General features: G+C 35.2%; 1 pseudogene; it reads right to left on the reverse strand.

Moving 5' to 3' along the window:
* The window catches only part of LOC107739001 (importin-11-like), a 139,894-nt pseudogene that overhangs the window by 15,871 nt on the left and 101,883 nt on the right, over nucleotides 1-22,140 (reverse strand).

Consider the following 22,140-nt stretch of genomic DNA (forward strand, 5'->3'; position numbering starts at 1 on the left):
TTTTTTAAAATAGAAAACAGTTATTTTAAATTGTAATGATATTACAGTTTTACTGTATTTTTGATCAAATATATATAAGAATTGTATTTATTTAGATGCAGAACGTCTTTACGACCACATCAAGCGGGAGGCTTTTCAGGCGCGCACTCCAACTCCACCTCGGCGTCAGGTGCTAGTCAAACGAGCGCGGAAAAGATACAGGTGACAAGGAGCTTCAGTAGAACAACAGTGAACTGTGATCAGATGAGATGCTGTCAGGCCATATGTCAGTAAAAATGAATTTTCCTGTCCTGTCAGCTGTTATACTGTATTCGTAGCGCGTGCTCTTCAGTTGCATGCACAAATGCGGTGGTGCACACTGTGCACACTGTGCACTTCATATTAAAGCGAAGAAACTACGAGCATGCAATGTCGTAATTATGTTGTCAGTTAAGTCATGAAGTTACCAAAAAGGTGATTAAAGCTGCCTTAAAACGGTGCATGCATGTAATATATTATATATGAGTTACATTAAGAACATGTCTCTGAAATGGTTTTCAAAACTGTCCTGGAGCAGCCCAGCACTGTCTCCCTTATTTAACACACCCGATTCAACTCGTCAGCTCATTAGTAGAGACTATAAGACCTGAAGTGGGTCAGAAAAGGTAAAGAGAGTTGAGAGAAAATACGATGCCATATCCGCGTCACGTTCAGCAGCAGCAGCTCTTAAAGAAATTGCAGCCAAACAACCAGCTGCTGACATGTCTGTTAATCAAAGAAAAAAAGAGGAAATCAATAACTTTTAAACTTTAAGGATTTATCTATATTTAATTTAGAATTTAGTGTTCGATAACTTCAATTTAAATTTCTATATATTTTTGCTGAAGGGCACAGGTAAATATGACATTTATTATAATGGGTTTATGTGAAGACTGTTTCAAGTTCACTTAAATTAGAAGTTATTTTTTAAAATCTAATAAACGTTCAAATTGATAGCTCTCAATTATACTGTAATGTTGAATGGCTATAGTCAGTGGTTAAACATTAGGGGGAAAACTTTTTTATAGAGACATCAGTATTATTGGTATCAGTGATACTGGCCTTCAGTCATAAAAAAGATGCCATTAAACAAATATTAAAAATATACTGTCTTTATGTTGTTTTTGTACATTAATTTGAAGATTGAATGTAAAATTATTGCAATATAAAAGTATATTTAAAAACGTTAATCATAGGTGGGATTAAACGCAATTAATTTCAGAAAAAATGTGATTAATTTGCTAATTTTTTTTAATCGATTGACAGCACTAAGTTATTTGTTTAATTATGAGAAATATTCCAGATGTTTCATAATTTTTTTTTCTATTATCCAATTAGAAGTTTCCCAATAAAACATGTTGGGAATACTCTTTTAATTCATGATTAATTGATTGTTCCTGAGACCTCAAATTCACTGTTAATTGTAACCAACCCTGTTAATATATTGTGATGTCCTTTTAATTAACAACAACCAGTTTCTTAAACAGATAACGTCATCCTCCAAAAAACAACTTTTTTTTTTTTTAATGGGAAAATGACAACATTAGCAATGAATGTGATCAATTCTGAGGATTGGTTTGTCTGATTTTAAGGTTTGTTAAAACATTACTATAATGTAAAATTTTCAGAGGATGGTGAAAAATATAATTTGAGCTCACTTTACATTTTATTTCCAACCTGTTACACACCCTGTTCATTTACTTACAGTTGTGTACACAAAATCTATAAAAGTTGCACAGAATTGTATTATTTTTTAAAGTTATAGAGCTTAAAAGGTCCTGCCAACAAGCACAACCCTGCAGAAGTCACTTATTATAAAAAATATTTCAAAACGAAACATCACACACTAGTCTGTTCAGATTTATGCCACATTCATCTTTTGAGAAAGTGAAAATAAGGTTATGTTCACACAGCCATTCCTATCTTTGAATGTCTGCTTAGTTGAAGTCTTTTTTCCCACCAACCTGTAAGAAATCTGTAGCCGAGAGATAAATGTAGGCATTGATGATCTGAAAGCACGTGCGCACGTTCTCCGAGCTCAGTTCTGAAATAGAGAAATGGTTGAAGGGTGAAGCAATATCACAGAGCAATATCTCTGAGAGAAAAATAACAGGTAGGAGAGAACATGAACACCAGCAGTGAGGGAGACAGAAGCTGTGTGTGGAAAGACAGGAAAATGGTTACATTTCATATAACAAAACATCAGTCTGCAGCACAGACAACTCCACACCGCAACTCTGACTCATCCAGAACTCACACTCCTGCAGACGGAAGACAAGACAACAGGAAACAACCGCAGTGGTAGACTATCTATTTAAACCTTTATGCAACAACATCTTAGTTTAAATAGGACTGATTACGCACACACTACCATTTAAAAAGTTTGGGGTTTGTACGATTTTCAATATTTCTAAAAGAAGTCTCTTATGCTCACCAAGACTGGATTTATTTGATCAAAATACAATAAAAACAGTAATATTGTGAACTATTATTACGATTCAAAACAACTACTTTCTATTGTGATATATTTTAAAATGTTATTTATTTTTGTGATGACAAAGATGAATTTTCAGCATCATTACTCCAGTCTTTAGTATCACGATCCTTCAGAAATCATTCTAATATGCTGATTTGCTGCCCAAGAAACATTTATTATTAATTTTAAATGCTGAAAACATTTGTGCTGCTCAATATTTTTGAGAAAACATTTTCAGCATTCTTAACATTTTTTTTTTAAAGAACAATTTATTTGAAATAGATTTTTTTTGTAAAAATGTAAACATTTTACTGTCACTGCTGATCATTTTAATGCATCCTTGATACAAAAATATTAAAAATTAATGCTTGTTTAATTTTTTTTTTAAATACAGAATTAAGATGCATTTGTTGAACCTAAAATTTGACAGTGTTTTATAGCAGTTTTATGGAAATAAAACATTGAGAAAATATTGACATCTAAAGCTACTTTGTGATGTATATTCATTGTCTTCATTAAAATAATGCAATGTCTTTTAATGAAGTTCATATGGAGACTTTTCTCAGCTATAATCGATATATGTAATTAATTTTAATTAGCCTTTTTTCAAACTTGCCCATTTTCCTTTTGGGGCTCGAGTGAAGTGCAGAAATCAAGGTTAGACTACACTAAGCTGTAAGTAAAGAGATAATCATACAGCAATTACAGTAACAATTACATCAATACACATCGGCACAACAATGAACAATGAGTCTATTTCCACAGAGCAACTGCAAGCCACTCATCTGCTGCTTATCTTGCTATTTATTGCTACAGTTGCTATGGGATCCATTAATCACTTTGACACAGTACTTTCAATTAGATGTTGTGGCTGATCTTATTGAGCTTAAATTGAACTGTGGCCTTTATCATGTTAAATAAGACTTTAATATTATCTTTTAAAATGATTTTAATGGACTTCCAGGGATCGACTGTCCCGGCTTCCCTTTGCAGACGACCTTGCACAAAGCCATGGTGACCTCAGCTGAAAAAAACAGCGCAAAATGTCTCAAAGGCTGAACAGGATTTGGGGTGAATTTCAAGGGCTTTAGGATGGGGTGACCCTTATATTGTTAAAAGTAATGAGAGATGGCACAATCACTGCTTCAACTGTGCCTGGAACCGCAGCGTGTTTTGTACTTTTCAAAGGTCAAGAGGGTTTCCATTCTGCACAACCTTACGGTGACACACATCGCACTTCTGCCATCCTCAGCTGATGATCTAAAGATAAAATTGCTTTTCTGAGCTGGTTATGTTCAAACTCAACATCACAAGCCCATTTGACAGCAGGATGGACAGAAAAGCGCACAAATCACTACAGAAAATACAGTGGCCATTTTGAAGGAATCAATCCATCCATCCATATTCGCATATATTTAAAATTATTAAGATTTTTTCATGATTTTGAAAAAAATCTATTATGCACTAACGCTGAAACGATTAGTCAACATAGTTGACAACATCTAGCCTTAAATCAAGCAGCTTTACAGTATTAAACATGAAAAACAAGAGTCAGTGTCACTTTAAATTAAAATTACAACTTGATTTTCTGTTATAAAGCAGCTCTCCAATGTGGAGCTAGCTAATGATAAAATCTTTTTATTAGTGGGAAAGAAATTGTATTCCATTAAAGTGATAGTTTGGTTTGCAGAGATCAAAGCTTGATCTAGTTCAGGACTGTTTTGATTATCATAACCCTATAAGGTAATTTAAGAGAGATTATGTTGTGAATAAAATATCCAAAAAGAACACATCTTACCTTTATTTTGTTTCTCATCCCTATGACTTACAAAAGAGATGTTAGGCAGAATGATGTGCCATTCAGTTACTTGATCATATAGCTAAACAAATGGTGAATGAGAGAGTTTCTCTGTCTGTCTTCTCATTTTGTGTGCCAAATATATTTATTTGTATATAATAATTGTAATTACATAATATGATTTTCAAAAGCTGAAGTGATTACCTTTATTTATTTGTTAGAATATGTGACCCTGGACCACAAAACCAGTCATAAGGGTCAATTTTAGGATAGGATAGGACAATATTTGGCTGAGATACAACTATTTGAAAATCTGGAATCTGATTATCAAAATATTGAGAAAATTGCCTTTAAAGTTGTCCAAATGAAGTTCCTAGAAATGCATATTACCAAGCGAAAATTAGGTTTTGATAAATTTATGGCAGGGAATTTACAAAATATCTTCATGTAACATGATCTTTACTTAATATCCTAATGATTTTTGGCATAAAAGTAAAAGTAAAAATAATTTTGACCCCTACAATGTATTGTTGGCTATTGATACAAATATACCCGTGCTACTTATAACTGGTTTTGTGGTCCAGGGTCACATATGTATACCTCAATATTTTAACTAATTGCAAAAGCTGAATAATTAATCAAAGTCTACTGATTAATCAGTGAAATAATCGATGATTAGCCAATTAATCGTTCTAATAGTAGTTAGATTAATTGATTATCAAAATAATCGTTTGTTGCAGCCCTCATGCTCACCATGTATTTATTTGATAAAAATACAGTGAAAACAGTAATATTGTGAAATATTGCTACAACAAAAATCAAATAACACTTTTCTATTTTAATATAAATTTTAAAACTTATACTTTTCCTGGCAAAGCTGAATTTTACATATTTCTAAATTTTATACACAAACACACATACTTGTACTGTCAAACGATTAATCGCGATTAGTCGCATCCAAAATAAAAGTTTTTGTTTACATTATACATGTATGTGTATTGTGTATATTTATTATGTATATAGAAATACACACACACACATACAGTATATATTTTGAAAATATTTACATGTTTATACATTTATATATTCATATTCTTATATTTGATATATATTTAATATATAAACATAATTTTTTTTTATATATACATGCATGTGTTTGTATTTATATATACATAATAAATATACACAGTATACACACATATATGATGTAAACAAAAACTTTTATTTTGGATGCAATTAATCGCGATTAATCATTTGACAGCACTAATACCTGCATATAATAACAGCCCCACACTGTTAAAAGCAGCTGGTTTCTCTGAAATTAGATTTTTTTTTCAACAGTGTTGAGTGGTCCATTTCCTGTACAAGAGCACTTTACGCTTCCTCCTCTTACCGCACGATCATGAGAACGCTGTCCGCAGACTGCTTGGAGTTCAAATTATTTGAATAAAATTAAAATCATTCCCATTTCACAATAAATATATGATCCTCTGCTTCCCCTAGCCATGATTCGCAGACGGATAATGATGATGAGGTACGAAACAATTTCATTTCTACCATCTCGTGCAGTCCATGAATATTTATGTCATCAGAAGAACGGCAGCTCTGCTCAGCCTCTAGAGCACCGTAACAAGTGCGTCATGAACACTGTTATTACACAGAGGAATAAAATTAGCTGAAGAACAGAATAAAGATGAAGGGGAAAAAAGAAGTGCAGAACTTCAATCTGCAACAGGGCTCATACTTACAAACCTGCTATTTCATAATTAGTCAGCAGGTATTTTTCAGGCTTTGTGTAAACAAATCTGATTTATGTGCCGGTACAATGAATATAAGTGGAGTGATTGACGTCATTTCAATCAAAGTGATAGAAAATAGAACTCCTGGGTGGTTTTTCACCTATGGTCACTTTTGGCCATGTGGACTTAAAATAAAGCAGGTTAGAACACAGACTCTCATAGTTTATTGGTCTACTGACAATGTCCAACAGTTGATGTACATGAATCATAGGTGTCATGTTTTCTAATTTTTCCAATATGATAAAAAAACTAATTTCCATCATTTCAAAATATACTGAATTTACTAGCATTCTGTGGTGGAAATGACAGTTGTATAAATAAATAAAAAGTCACTTATGTTCATATTCCTCCCTCATTTTTCTTGATTTTGCTTTAGTGTGGTGAAAATTACACAACTGCGGGACAGTTCAAGTTTTTGAAAGGTTGATAAATCATTGCCACACTATAAATACTGAACTGTTTTTTTTTTTTTAATTATAACAGTTCCTATGTAATAACTTATGGCAGAAAGGTGCCTTAAATTAAAAAAGCACCTTCAAATAAATTAAAATAACACCAAACAATCATAATATTTCTTCTCACTGCCTACAATAGGTTTTTTGAGAAGACGCCTCTGTGAATCGTTTTTTTGTGTGTGTTAAACTCTGAAGTGTTAAATCTATTACTGATGCCATAGCAGGAGTATTTACACCACTAATGAAGCTCTGCTGTCACAAATTTCATTACATTCCTGAAAACCTTATTAAGCCAAGTGTCATCATTTCAGTAGCCCACATAGAGTTAAAAGCCTATAATGGAAAATATACTGATGTCATGTTATTTAGCAGGTCTGGTAGCACAGCACTCAATAAAAATCAGCCCAACCAACCTGTGCACACCATTCAGGGTACATTACACATTACAATAAATGCCAAATACTGTATACAGGTGCATCTAAAAAAAATTTGAATATCGTGAAAAAGTTTTCTTTCAAAAAGTGAAACGTTCATATATTCTAGATTCATTACTTCAAGTAAAACATTTCAAAAGTTTTTTTTATTTTAATGTTGATGATTAGAGCTTACAGCTCACGAAAGTCAAAAATCCAGTATCTCAAAATATTAGAATATTTACATTTGAGTTTCATTAAATGACCATCCCTACAGTATAAATTCCGGGCATAACTTGTTCTTTGAAACCACAATAATGGGGAAGACTGCTGACTTGGCAATGGTCCAGAAGACAATCTTTGACACCCTCCACAAAGAGGGTAAGTCACAGAAGGTCATTACTGAAAGCGGTGGCTGTTCACAGAGTGCTGTATCAAAGCATATTAAATGCAAAGTTGACTGGAAGGAAGAAATTGGGTAGGAAAAGGTGCACAAGCAACAGGGATGACCGCAAGCTTGAGAATACTGTCAATCAAAGCTGATTCAAACACTTGGGATAGCTCCACAAGGAGTGGACTAAAGCTGGAGTCAGTGCATCAAGAGTCACCACGCTCAGACGTCTTCAGGAAAAGGGCTACCAAGCCACTTCTGAAACAGAAACAACGTCAGAAGCATCTTACCTGGGCTAAGGAGAAAAAGAACTGGACTGTTGCACAGTGGTCCAAAGTCCTCTTTTCAGAGAAAAGTAAATTTTGCATTTCATTTGGAAATCAAGGTCTGGAGTGTGGAGGAAGACTGGAGAGGCACAGAATCCAAGCTGCTTGAAGTCCAGTGTCAAGTTTCCGAAGTCAGTGATGATTTGGGGTGCCGTGACGTCTGCTGGTGTTGGTCCATTGTGTTTTATCAACTCCAAAGTTAACGCAGCCATCTACCAGGAGATTTTGGAGCACTTTATGCTTCCATCTGCTGACAAGCGGATTTTTGACTCTCATGAGCTGTAAGCTCTAATGTTTTACTTGTTAATAAATGTTTTACTTTACATGTAATGTATCTAGAATATATGAAAGTTTCACTTTTTGAAAGAAGTTACAAAAAATGTAAGTTTTTCACGACATTCTAATTTTTTGAGATGCACCTGTACATTGTTAACAGTGCTGCGATTCTTCGTTCTATTCAAAGCTTATTTTTTATCAAAAAAGTTGACAACATCTGACAGCACAGTGTGATGTCAATTAAGGCACGACAATGGCACTCATAAATCAAAATAAAGCCACTTTCAGGCAATTACAATCATTATGTCTGCACTGCCATTACTGGAGTTTATATAAAGACGCCTTGGAAGACCATAAAAGCTAAATCTAAGTATTATAAAATATTTTTTTCAGGGAAGGAACAAAGTGCTAGGATTCTCTGAAATCTATTACTGATACCACAGGGAACTGTAAAATGAATATTTGTGGAGCTTGTATTCAAATCCACGTTTGAGCATAATTAGCTGGGAATTCTTGGACTAATGCAGTCAGACTGAATTATTCGCTAACCCTGCTCTGACTAAACCCTGCTCCCTCTGAGAATATAATGACCAGTCCATTAAGGCATGATTAAACATGCTGCTATACCAGCCTGGTCTCATGTTTATACGTAGGAATTAATACGTAACATTTACAAGCACAAAACGTACATTTTTGTACGTTTTTATTAATGCTAAAACGTACAATTTAGACGTATTTCAACGTTTAAAACGTACAAATCGCTACGTATTTTTAGCTAAAAAACGTAAAAATATTTACGTATCTTTTATATCAAGATATTCGTATCAATGCATTTTTATCATTTTATCAATAAGCGATTTAGATTTTGACTGATGCTGGCTGGACAGGATTTACCGCGAGTTTTCAAAATCGCGATAATCAAATACGGTTTTGATGATAATTAAATGTAAAACGATAATACTAACCGTCAGGGCATTTTATCGTGATTTATCGTGAAACCGGTAATCGTTCCATCCCTTAATGCATTTAGATGTGAAAATGAAAATAAATAAATAAACAACTCTATAAATCTCACACGGCTGCCATTCTTTTTCACTGGCATTAAATCAAGACAAGCGATATACAGTATAACCTCTCGAAGAACCAACCCAACCTCAGTGGATTTTTGTCATTAAATTATTTCTAAAAAGGTCACATGCCAGCTATAGCTTGAGGCAACGAACCAAAGTAAGAGTAAACACATTACCTTAAAGGGGTCATATGATGCGATTTCAAGTTTTCCTTTCTCTTTGGAGTGTTACAAGCTCTTGGTGCATAAAGAAGATCTGTAAAGTTGCAAAGACTAAAGTCTCAAATCCAAAGAGATATTCTTTATAAAAGTTAAGAGTCAACCACGCCTACCTAAAACGGCTCGTTCTAACACACCTCCACCTGTCTACGTCATGATGTGGGAAGATTTGCATAACGCCGCCCAAACGTTCACGCAAAGAAAGAAGGCGTAACTTTTATTCTCGCTGTAGTATTGTTGTTGCCGCCGCCATGTCGTGAAGACGCTGTGTGTTTCGTTGTGAAAGCGAAACTACTTTGTTTAGTCTTCCAAAAGAGGACACGACTCAGTGGTTAAGTTGTATTTACAATCAACCCAAATATTCAGATGTGTGCAGCACATTTTATGGAGGACTGTTTCCTGATCCTGGGAGAGTAGACTACAATGCCGGCTGTTCTGACTCACAGACTGTAAGTACGTTTTTTATATTTAAAATATTTGCCACTGATGACTCAAACGCGAGTTTTGAGCAGTACAAATGCAGACATGGCTTTATGTTTACGTGGCGCGATTCAATGCAACGTGTAAAAGGACAGTATAAGTCATTATAATACGTAATTATGTCCCCACTGGATGCAACAAATGCCTCGTTTATAAACATTAATTGGTTTTAATGTTTTTGTCTCGTCGCTCCGGCCGGGACAAGGCATCACAATATGGTAAGGGGTGTAACATTTCCGTCACACGCTTGAGGAATTCGGCCAATCACAATGCACTGGATAGCTGGCCAATCAGAGCACACCTTGCTTTTCAGAACGATGAGCTTTGTAAAAATCACGTAATCACGTACATTATTGTTTCTTCTCTATGCAAACAATAATGTACAGTATGTGGAAAATAATGTGTTTTTTGAACCTTAAACCGCATAAACACATTTCATTACACCAAATACACAAAATAATGTTCTTTTTAGCAACATCATATGACCCCTTTAACAATACGAAATATCACTGAAATCAATGTACACAAGAAAAACTGTAAGATTTGTCTGGTCAACATGAAGCCACATTTCTAAAAGAAACTCAAACAAGCTAATGGGCAGACATTTTGCCATCAATGTTAACAGCAGATCAAAAGCTTTCATAGAGGTGATGATAATGCTACAATAATTCAACTGCAGTAGAGAATTAGATGTACCCTGTGAAGAGCCTCACCAGTGTGCAGAAAACTTCTTTTGTAGAGAAAATTATGCAAATAAACTGTATTTCAATATGTATGAATGGTGTGACACTCTCGCTCGTTTCCTTGCCATAATATAAGTGGCTATTCAACTGATAAAGAACACAGTAATCTTTTTATTCACAGAAATGAAAAATTTTTATACAAAAGAAAAAACCTGCTTCGTTCTATAACATTTCGTGAAGTAGTATTAAAGTGATGCGGATTTTCAAATGGTGCCATCACTGTTATGATAATTTTAAACTCTTCTCTCCTTGTATGGTCCATAGTTGTGAATAGACATACAGAACACGCAGGACAAAAGACATGTCACAGATTTTCACTAGAACAGACATTTTAATTCATTCAGTCTTACTGTAAATCAGATCTTGTGACTGGAAACAAAAGAGACTGAAAGAGAAGTTTTGTAAAAGGTGATCTGCTGAGATCAACCGCTAGACAAGACCTTGACCTTTACATTTCAACATTTAATTCAACCATAATCTTTTAATTTAGTATTTTAATTAAATGAGCAATTGTAAAAAGCAGTTTATTGATATAAGGGCCCTTTAGATAAATAGACAGATAGACGGACTGACAGATGGATAAATAGAAGGAAGATGGATGTACAGACAGACAGACCAACAGACGGATGGACAAGTGTACAGACAGACACAATGGCACATGGACAGATAGAACGACATAAAAAGACAGACAGATAGAATGACAAACAATAAATAGATAATACAGATGGACAGACTGAATGATAGACGGACAGATAGAATGGCAGAATGATACACAAAGGCGAAGAAAGAACGACAGAACGATAGGCAGATAGAATAAAAGACAATAAACAGATGGACAGATAAAACAACAGAACGATTGACACATATATAGAATGACAGACAATAAATAGAAACTACAGACAGACAGACAGAATAATAAATGGACAGATAGAACGACAGAACGACAGACAGGCAGACAGACAGAGACAGACAGAATGATAAATGGACAGATAGAACGACAGACAGGCAGACAGAGACAGACAGAATGATAAATGGACAGATAGAACAAAAGAACGACAGCCAGGCAGACACAGAATGATAAATGGACAGATAGAACGACAGACAGGCAGACAGAGACAGACAGAATGATAAATGGACAGATAGAACAACAGAACGACAGCCAGGCAGACAGAGAGAGACAGAATGATAAATGGACAGATAGAACAACAGAACGACAGACAGGCAGACAGAGACAGACAGAATGATAAATGGACAGATAGAACAACAGAACGATAGACGACAGAATGACAGACGGACAGACAGAACGACAGACAGAATGATAGATGGACAAATAAAATGATAGACAGGCAGGTAGAATGACAGACAGAATGATAGATGGACAAATATAATGATAGACAGGCAGGTAGAATGACAGAACGATAGACAGACAGACAGAACAATAGAAACATAGAATGACAGATAGATACTGCAGACAGAACGACAGATGGACATGTAGAATGACAGGTTGAAATAATTACAGATATTACTACAGACAAGCAGAATTTCCAACAGACCGATAGAGAAACACACACCGAAAGACGGATATACATTTTTTTTAATTATAAAACAGACGTACTACTTTGTTTTCACATAGACAGTGGATTCTGACATTGTACATAGCCCCTTGTTGATATTTGAGTAGTGCTTCTAAAAGTTTAGTCATTTAAAAAACAAGAGCATTTTTCATGCCTCTGAGGGCTTGTTATGAGATGTAGACACTGCTCCATTTCTAGCATCTCTCATGGGCACTGATCTTTGCTAAAGGCTTGTGGCTATGACTCTTTGACACAGCCAATAAACACTGCTAACAGCCTGAGCATCTAGGCCAATGTTTTCATTAAAAAAAAAAAAAAGTCAAGAGATTCACCAAAGAGATTCAAAGAGGCAGATGGAGCGTCCTTTGATGAGATAAAATCCAGACAAACAGCATATCTATAGTGTGAAAAGTGTTTCTCAGCATGTCAGAAACAGCAGACGCCTCATTATTTGTCCTTGCAGTAACGAACATCCGAAAGTATGAAAAACACACACACTAGTGCATGCTCAGCAGTTTCAAGTGAGACAGACGAAAACTTTGGCAGTCGAGAAATATTCTTCCACCTCTGCAGAAAATCAGTCAAAGGGTCGTTGAAATGTCCATAAGGTGAAGTCAAATTCGGTTTGAGAAAATCTATGGGCTTTTGCTGCTGGGGTCAACAAAAAAAATGACAATTCGGTGAAAGTTTCTACTGCAGGGCCTGATAAAACTGGGGCTGGAAAGAAGGGACAATTCCAGCGCTGTCAGTGTCATCAAACGCTGCAATCAGTAACAGTGAAATAACTCACCATAGAAACATATTTCTTGAAAAAGCAATGACTTTCGTGCCACTGTGAACTGCTGTAAGTAAAGCAAACAGGCTTAGGCATCAGCCCGATGGCATTTCAGACATCCACCGGCGCTATCGAAATAGCCACACAAACGTGTACGAAATTTCCTTAGGTTATTAAAACCGCCGCACACGATTTGGCATTTAAAAGGCAAATCTCACGGCCCTAAGTCTACTTATTATGGGATTTATTTTTGTGTACGTGTGAGAATACGCATGGTGACCTCATCCTCAGGAGTTGGAGTATTTACACCGCTAATGAAGCTCTGCTGTCACAAATAGAGAAGTTCATTACATTTCTGAAAATCTTATTAAACCAAGTGTCAACATTTTCCATTATGGGCTCTAACCTCCATGCGGGCTACGGGAAAAGTCACTGAACTCCTGTAAATTTGCAGGTCTAATAGCACAGAGTAAATGTGTAAAGCACCAACCCAACCCACTGAATAATGCCATTCAGATCATCTCTGTATACTACAGTTCACATCAAATGTGTTCTTAGAGGTGTTGTAATTTTTCATCCATTTTTGTCTACAAAGTGTTGAGTAGAAGCTAAATCTATAATTTTTTAGTATCCTGATATAAAATCATTGCTTTAGCAAGTTGAGCAGTACTTCTATATGTATATATATATATATATATATATATAAACACAAACAAAAATCAAGGTTACATTGAAGCACATAAAATGGAAATAAACAGGGTCAAACTGCGGGTGTTAAAATATTCACTGTTTAAACAGTAAACAGTAAATGAAACAGGGTTCGCAGAAGGTTCTTTAAAGTGCTCGAATTTAGCTTTTAGAAATTTTAAAGGCTCGAAGACCTGGAAAATTGACTGGAAAATTCAGTTTAAAAGTGCAGGAAATTAAAAAAGAAAAGGTGTATGTGGTTTACATGCACAATACAAAATAGAGAAAAGAAAAACTATTAGTAGAAAAAAAAAAAAGGTTGAATACCTCTGATACAAGATATATCTGAAAAGTTATTCAGGTTCAACATTTGCTTTGGAGTTCAACTAAAAGCTTTAATAGTAGGTCTAAATGCTGTATCGGGTTTTATGGTGTTTCATTTATTTAGCCTAATTTGTATAAGAGTTAAATGTCTATATAATATCCTCATATATTCTTTGAGTACAATGCAAGTCACTTTGGATAAAAGTATCTGTCAAATACATAAATGTAAATGTAAATCCTTCTATAAAGGACAAAAAGCATGTGAAAAATAAAAGGTCAATTAGGAAAAATTGTATGTATTAGATAAAGTCTTTGTGTTGTATAAAATGCTAAAAAAAAGTCCTTGAAAGTCCTGGGTTTTCATGAAGTGTTTCCTGTATAAACCACATGATGTAAATAATGTTTGTCAACATGACTTAAGTGCGGAAAGTCAACTATAAACAAAACCTTTTCTGCATAAAGTTATATACAATTTTACAACTTTGTCTCCATGACAGTGCAATGCCATAAATGAAAAAACAACTGTAAAGCAGATTATTTAAACAGTTCAAATAATACACAGAAGAAGTGATTTTATGCCTCACATATCTGCCCAGTCCGCATCAAAATTTCCTTTAAAAAAGCAAACGAGGAGTAAATGAGTAGAAATTATTTTTGAGGTAATCAACATCAGCCACAAATGCTGTTGACTGAGCTTCATTTGTACTGAAACTGTAAATATATATAGTTTTAAAATTAAACTAGACTTGGTTTACTTTAATGTTGACCTCAACTACTTTAAAATACATGTGGCTTGTTTTCTACACTTTGATAGCAAGTGATCACAGACCAATTTCCACATTTAAAAGCTAAATGTACTGCTAAAGCCATTTCACTGTAACAGGAAGTAAATGGGAGTGCCACAGTAAACCAGCTCAGCATCACGCACACGCTCCAGATTCAGAGAAAGACAGTAGTGTAGTCAGCAGGAGGGCCGTGGCAGGAGCCTCTCATCCCAGACCTCAGCAGGTGAGGAGCTGCGAGCAGTGAGAGATGAGGAAAGTGAGCTCAGCGAGAGATCTGCTCCCCTCTCGAACAGCGCTAAGAACACAGAGTTACAACAGATGATGAGATTTCATCATTCAGGCAGATAAGCTGGCCCGAATGCTGCGCTGCGTTCGCTAGAGTGCTGGCGACAACCTGAAACTTTTTCTTTCACATTCTGTCTCGAGGAGTTATTTTTACTTTTCTTGTCCCACTTCACATTTTACAGCTATGAATACAAGATTTCAGAGAAGAAAATTCAGTCGCTGAGATGATACTAGGGTTGTCATAATACCGAAACGTAGTCAGTATCAATACCAGTGAAATGCAGTGATGCAACAACAAAACTATGCTACTCAAAAAAACCATGTGCCATTAATTTTCATATTATGACTTATAACAGATACATGGCTGATATTCTATGCAATTTTCTAAACACATTAAAAATAAAAGATTCAAAACTAAAACCAATTGTTTTAAATGCTACAAGTGAATTTGGGAATCACTGCATTTTGATGTACGCATTTTATATGCATTATTACCTATATGAAAAATGGATACTCGTTTAGAAATTTGATAGAAATTAGGGTAACACTTTAGTATAGGGACCAATTCTCACTATTAACTAGTTGCTTATTAGCATGCCTATTATTAACATATTGGCTGTTTATTAGTACTTATAAAGCATATATTCTGCATGACCATATTCTACATCCCTAATCATACCCAATACCTAAACTTAACAACTACCTTTTTAACTATTAATAAGCAGCAAATTAGTAGTTTAATGATGCAAAAGCTTCTAAAAGAAGGAAGAATTGGACCTTAAAACAAAGTGTGACCGAAATTACATTTGAATTATTAAACTATTAGTGTTTTTAAAGATTAACATTAAGCATTTTAATGACGGCAATGCTTAACTTATTTTATATACGTATATATAATATAAAATTAAATTAAAACAATGGCATGTAGTCTTCAAGTATTTCTCATTTAAATAAATGTTGCTTTAAGCTTTTTGAAAGCAATCATTCAACAGAGTACACTAAAATGAAGAATGAAGAAATAATATTTTTTGTTTATATTGTTTGATTAATAATGACATTATAGCAGCAGGTATATTAGGTTCAAATACACTTGCAAGGTTTTGCAGAGACTTGATTTTGTGGCACAAATTTGCTGTTTTTTGTTTACACTGAGAAAACAAAAATATACAACATACATGATATTTAGTGGTTACTAGTGACTCAATAGTGAGTCAATACTGTAGATATATACATGTATACATGGTGTGATATATACATATATATATATATATATATATATAAAGTTTGTACCAAAGTACTTTCGACATCTCTAGATGATACAGATTTATTTCCAGTCAGAGGCCATCCTCATTCCAATCCATAGAGAGAAATTAAATTTTTTTCCTAACTAGCTTCCCGAAGAATGGATGAAAGAGACGGAATCTTAACAGGCCCTTGTGCTAATATTACAATCAGCACCTGAAAGAGACGAGGATAGGAGAAATGAGCATGCAAATGGAAAAATCGCTTCAATCAGCCACCTCTCTTTGCATTTCAATGTGCCGGCAGATGCTTTAATGAAATGCTTTCTCTTATTCTCTCTCTCGTGGTGACCTCTAGCAACCCTCGACTCCGACGGCTACGTATCTTTCCGACCGTCTGAGGTTATGAGAGGTGTTGGCCTTACGCTTGAACGGCTCCTCTCGAGCGAACACTTCTTTGTGACATTTCCCAGAGGCTAGGAGGCGGTGAAGCAAGCATATTTAATTACAGTGCCCCAATCAAACCGTTAATTATATAATTCTAATACAACCCCAGGGAAGCAAAACCAGCAATTTTTGTGTCGCCTCAGTCACTCTGTAAATCATCGTATTCACGGTTCTATTACAACCAAAATAACATTTAAGTGAATTAAAAATACGAGAATAAGAGACAACCACTAAAAGGATCTGGCTGAGCAGAATAAAGAGCTCAACAACTACCGACCAGAATAAGAAATTGCCTTGTGTTAATTAATTGAATAACACCTTCATGAATAAAAGAGTACATCAAATGTATTAACTGCTGATTGACAATCAAACTGACTTCAAATTTTAAAAACCCTTTTCATTAAAGGATTGAGGTCAACTTAGTTAATATTCAGCCAGCAAGAATTGTGAAAATTAAAGAGGATGAATTAAATTCTGCTTTGTAAATTCAGCAGTACAAATCAGTGAAATGCATTTCAAGGCCATACGGCAGTTAACGTTGATCCGTATTAAAAAAAGCAAACTTGAAGGGGCAATTATTACAATTATGTGACATCAGTGTTTCAACCTTAATTTTATTAGGCTATGAGAATACTTTTTGTGCACAAAGAAAACAAAAATAACGACTTTATTCAACAATTTCTTCTTCATAACATTACAGTTGAACTACTGATGGACTATCACATGGACTATTTTAACAATGTCCTTACTACCTTTCTGGGTCTTGAACGTGTCAGTTACATTGCTGTCTATGCAGGGTCAGAAAGCTCTCGGAATTCATCAAAAATATCTTAATTGGAGTTCCGAAGATGAACAAAGGTCTTACGGGTTTGGAACGACATGAGGGTGAGTAATTAATGACAGAATTTAAATTTTTGTGTGAACTATCCCTTTTAAGGTGTTTTGAAGCCCAAAAGTCACTCCTTGAAATATAAGTCAGATTCACTGAAATGATATGACTCAAAAGAAAATAAGTAGATCTCACTACTTCTCTCATGAACAAACAAAGGAAAGCTATGGCAGATGATACGATTTCAGTAAACAACAAATTTCAGTCTGCTCTTCTGATAAACCTTCAGAAGACTTGGAATATAGCGTACCACTTTCATGATACTCTAATGGTGCTTTTGCATCCTTTTTGGAGCTCAACCAATCAAGTCCTTATACTTAGTCCTTATACACCTCCATTAAACTAAAAGGAGTGTCCAGGATATTTTTCGCTTTTTGTGATTCAGAGAAAAAAATCAAATGAGTTTGTAATGACACAGGGATAAGAAAATACAGACAAATAATGGCAAAATAAACCGATTAAAAATGATTTCAAAGGATTGAGGTCAACAAGAATTTAAATTGAGATGATGAATTCAACTAGAAAAGTCTGTGACTTGCATTTCAGGGCATGTCCATTTGACAGTTAAATTGGCACTGGCTTTCATCTTGATATTTAATTAAAAAAGAAGGTGGACACTTAAAGAGGCAACTACCTACCAAGTAGGGCGGACATATTCTGGAAGCTCAGGTGTGATGGCAGGGCTGTTCTCTAAAGTCACCAACCTGCATGAAGAGAAAGATCATGCCATTTAGAAAGCCTTCATTTAATATGCAATACCATGTTGCTAGGTAATCATGACATGGAAAGTCAAAAAAATCCTTCAAATGACAGAAATATTACAATGAAAGAACTATGCTTTTAGTGTCCATGGAAACGCTACAGCGGCATCAATTCATAAAAAGGCCTGCTGCAAGCTAAACATCTTCCATCTTTAAACAAAACAGGCGATCTTTCATAAAAGCATTCCAGAAAATGAATGGATGCCGCTAAATTTGTTGAAGTGCTGCTATTTTTGATCCAGGGGCTACAGAGGAGTCTTTGTGCAGGTCGGGTTATTGTACAGAGCGACTCTCTTTGTCTTGATACAAGAGAGATAGAGTGACTCAGAGAAAATGATAAATGGACAGCGGGGAACAACAACAAAACTAGAGAGCGAGTCTGAAGCCTTGAGCTTAAGGGAGCAAATGAACCCTCTTCAAAAAGATGAGCGAAGAGAATGAGAAAACTGACAGAATGGAGAGAAAAGAAATTAACTCAGAAGGGAGATAAAGATGGGGAGTGTATGAATTACAGCGCTAGAAAAGAAATCTATGGTAAATACAAAGCAGCATTGAGCTTATCACAGAAAATATCGATTAGTATGTAGGACACACAGTTTAAACCCGGAGCTGGAGATAAATTAATTTATGCGTAAGATTCCTCCTGACTCAGCGTCTTCTTGTCGCTTGACAGCACGGCTAAGTGTAATGTGTGGCACTTATATAAAAAAGGGTTGGTTCCGTACCTCTGAGGCACGACTCCAATGATTCATGCTATCATTCGTATCTGGACAGGCAATTTGTCACACAAACCTTTTAAGTATTACGTGTGTCACTGGCTGACAGGACAAAGCATCCGACAGGACGGAAACAGCCACTAACTGGAAACCCATTTAGATTGAGGGCAGTTAATACCACTGCAATGCTTTAGCTGTATTCCTGAGGTCAGGAATTATTTGAACAAAGATGACAAAGGACTGAATTGAAATGTGACACCCATATCCTTAAGTATGCCTTTGAAAGGTCAATGAATTGGGTAAATCTCAACCTATTTAAAAGCTATGTAATATTCTACATGAAAATGTTTTGTTAATATAAAAGTGTGAAAAAAATTTACTCTTTTTTACACAGTTATATGCAATTCAGAATTGAATTGAAAACCTCTTTTCAAAAACAAAAGAAATTTAGTAAAAATAGTAATATTACGCCAGTCTTTAGAGTCACATGATCCTTAAAGGGGTCATATAACGCTACATGCACTTTTACAAGTTGTTTGAACTGAAATGTGTGTTGACAGTGTGTACCCATGTTTTTGACAGGGTAAAAAAGGTGTTTTTTACACTACCATTGAGAAATTTAACCAAACTATGTTACAGACTTTTCATTAAGACCCTAAAGAACTTTTCACCCTTTCAACTTGTGAAAAATGGGCATCCTATGACCCCTTTAATAAATCATTCTAAAATGATGGTTTGCCTAAGAAATATTTCTTATTATTACCAATGTTGATAACACTTGTGCAGTGCTGATTAACATTTTTGTGCAAACAGTGATAGGCCCCATCATGACACAGACTGCACTTGTTAAAATTACAAATGGCTTCTTGCATCAGACCAAGGCTGCATCTCCTTCCTAGTTTTACTTGATCTTAATGCTGCATTTGACACTGTCGCCCACAACATACTCATAGACTGATTACAAAATTATACTCGTATTCAGTGACAGGCATTAAAATTATTTAAATCCTGCATGTTTGACCGTTACCTCTTTGTTTATTTAAATGAGGAATCATCCAAGTTAACGCCAGTAAAGTATGGAGTGCCACAATGATCTGTTCTGGGCCCTCTGCTGTTTTCAGTATACATGCTGCCTTTTGGTAATATTATTAGAAAACATGGGATTAGTTTCTCAGCTAGAGTAGACTCAGCTACTGTATATATTTCATCAAGACCAGAAGAATTATCTAAGATAACAGTGTTAAAGATGTAAAAGATCAGATGACCAGGAATTTTCTTCTATTAAATTCAGATAAGACAGATATATTACTTACTGGACCGAAAACCTGTACACAGAATCTCTTAGAATACAATTTTCTTCTAGAAAGATGTACTGTTATTTCCTCAACAGTCAAAAAATGTGGGTGTTTTGTTAGACAGCAACTCTGAAAATCATATTTCACATTTTACAAAAACAGCCTTCTTCCACCTTAGAAACATGAGCAAGCTACTGAACGTTACATGTTTCTGATGCAAAAAGCTAGTTCATGCATTCATGACCTCTAGACTGGATTACTGTAATGCACTACTAGGTGACTGTCCTGCATCTTTAATAAACAAGCTACAGCTAATCCAAAATGCAGCTGTAAGAGATCTTACCAGGAAACTTAATTGGTAATCGGTATTACACTTTATTTCCCAGAAATTTATTTGAATTGAAATTCATCTTCCTTGTCATTCCAAATCAAATTTTAGTGAGGTGTGGCTAATTTAATTCTAATGAACTCTTTAACTGAAAGGCCAATTCAATACTGAATTCATATTATGGACAATCACAAAGTGTTTTTTTGCATCCCAAAATCAGGACTGGGATTCAGACAGTGTAGGCATATCCAAATTGGTTGCTATAGTGATGTTGTAGGCATCAACAGTATGCCACCAGGTAACCTTCTTGTACAACTGTGAGCAGCAAGCTAGCTGTATGAAGAGAGCTGACAGAAAGCTGGAAATTTGTCCTCTCCTTATGTTCACCACAGTGGCCAGCTGCAGAGTTGAACCCATGCTGTGAACAAAACAGCATAACAGCTGGAGGAGGGTACATGCCACATTATTCTGTGCTGCCCTCACCATCGGCATTGCTGAGCGGCATGGAGTGCAGAGGTGAAAAAGCCACATGAGTCACATGTGGTTTTTGGAGCATTTTATGACAGATTTTAACTTTTTAACGCACTAAAGGAATTGTCAACAATTCCTCTGTTCAGAGTACAAAAAAAGACATTTGTGGTGGCCAAAATTGTTAGAACACCTGACAGATCTGACAAATATCTACCTTTTTTTGCCTCCAAAACAAGATTTAATTTCATAATGGTCATGAAACATGCAGATGGTTGCTCTGAGCACAGCAAATATCAGATGAAGTGGGTCGTACTGTTTTTATCCACTTTTAATTTTAATATTTGGTATGTCCAGCTTTTGCAGCAATTACAGAAGCACATCTCTCTGGCATAGTATCAATATATTTCCTGAGAACTTCAACACTAATGTTATCCCATGCCTTCTGCAACTCAAGCCAAAGGCTTTCCTTTGAAGGTGCAATAGATCTGTCCAATTCATTTTCCAACTCGCCCCAAATTTGCTCGATGGGGTTGAGGTCCAGACTTTGAGGGGGCCAGTCCATCATTTTCAATGTTCCAGCAGATTCCTTCCATCGCAGGTTGTTCCGGCAATAGTTCGTTTTATGGGTATTGTAATGGCCAATTCAACAAAAACAACTGAAACATCTTAAATATGCCAAGTGTTCTAACAATTTTGGCCACCACAGTATAGTATAATAATATAATATAATATAATAACACATTTTAACAGAATTCAATCTTTAACAACACCGAGGAAGCAATAGGGACCAATAGGGAACAATGACAATTTAATGAAATCAGAAGAGATAAAACTACTCCTGCAATGCATTGAGATATCAGATATGGGGTCCCACTGATATTTACATATATATATTATTCATATAGACATAGAAATAGAATAAAACTGTGACAGTATAGATATGAAGAGCAGACGCTATTAGAAGTACAGATGCAGAAATACTGAGAATATGAAACAAAGAGAGTATAAAGGTAAAACAAGGACTTTAGAGACATAAGTGAGAATATAAAAAATATAATATTAAAAAAAAACACTACCAGTTAGGGGGGGGGGGGGGGGG

This window comes from Sinocyclocheilus rhinocerous, unplaced genomic scaffold (assembly GCF_001515625.1).
Source record: "Sinocyclocheilus rhinocerous isolate Xijiao unplaced genomic scaffold, SAMN03320098_v1.1 scaffold1486, whole genome shotgun sequence".
Classification (NCBI taxonomy): domain Eukaryota; kingdom Metazoa; phylum Chordata; class Actinopteri; order Cypriniformes; family Cyprinidae; genus Sinocyclocheilus; species Sinocyclocheilus rhinocerous.